General features: G+C 44.1%; 1 protein-coding gene across 1 annotated transcript in view; it reads left to right on the plus strand.

Annotated features, from left to right (window-relative positions):
• The window catches only part of Lrp1b (LDL receptor related protein 1B), a 2166816-nt gene that overhangs the window by 1368425 nt on the left and 797412 nt on the right, over positions 1-979 (plus strand). The window lies entirely within an intron of this gene.

The raw sequence follows: 979 nt of genomic DNA on the forward strand, positions 1-979 counted from the left end.
ATCAAGAAATATATCTCTAGATAAGGTTTATTTGATACCAATTGGTCATTACCCAAGATTTACCTGCAGGACACACAGTAATTAAAAATGCCAGAATGGTGGAACTAACCTTTTTGGATGTCTAACAGACATACCTTGAGATCTATACTAATTGGGTCAGAGGGACACAAAGGACACTTTTTGCTCCTTGCCCTCCTATGTCGATTAGTTCCCAGGGATTATGAGCATCTCGCAAAATGTCCTGTAATGGTGGTGGGTCATCTGACCACTTGATCATGGAAGCCAAGGAGACTCCACCAGATGGACTTGAACCAGTGTCCAGTCTATAAAGAGGAGGGTCAACACGGAGGAATCATTTCCTCCATGCTTCCAAGAGAAGTGAACAATCGCCAAGCAGGACCTTTGACTTATCTTCACATAGATGGAACTGGTAAAAGAATGGAACCAGGGGCTCCTCCCAAGCCCATGAGAATCCCGAGGAACAGACCCTCAAACGACCTCAAGAGTAAAAACGAATCAGTTTATCTGGTCCAATTGTTTGTCCTTAAACACCCAAAAGGGAAGTATAACCAAAGATTAAAGGGGCCAACATAATATCATAAGAGCATACATATATATATATATAAAACTAAAAGTTATTCGACAAACAGCAAAGCCAGACAGGCGATACCTTCAGTCGAGTTGTTGGCCAGGATAGATAAAGGCTCTTCCAGACAGTAACCCAACATACTACAGGAAAAATGAACAGCAGACCCCAATTGTATCCAAAGGAATACTAACAATGGATTGCCGCAGATGAGGAACAGCTGACCCTCCTGGAACAGGGACCTCTGGCTGACTAGATTTACCAGAAGGGCAGACAGGGGGGAATGGATGAGGGTGCTGACAACACAGTGGACAGTGACAGGGATGGCAGAGTATGGAGCCTCTAGTGGGAGAGGAAGGCTGTCTATCTGACGAGTTTGTAATCATGCTCAGA

This window comes from Nannospalax galili, unplaced genomic scaffold (genome assembly GCF_000622305.1).
Source record: "Nannospalax galili isolate Female #2095 unplaced genomic scaffold, S.galili_v1.0 scaffold87, whole genome shotgun sequence".
In the NCBI taxonomy this organism is placed as follows: Eukaryota; Metazoa; Chordata; class Mammalia; order Rodentia; family Spalacidae; genus Nannospalax; species Nannospalax galili.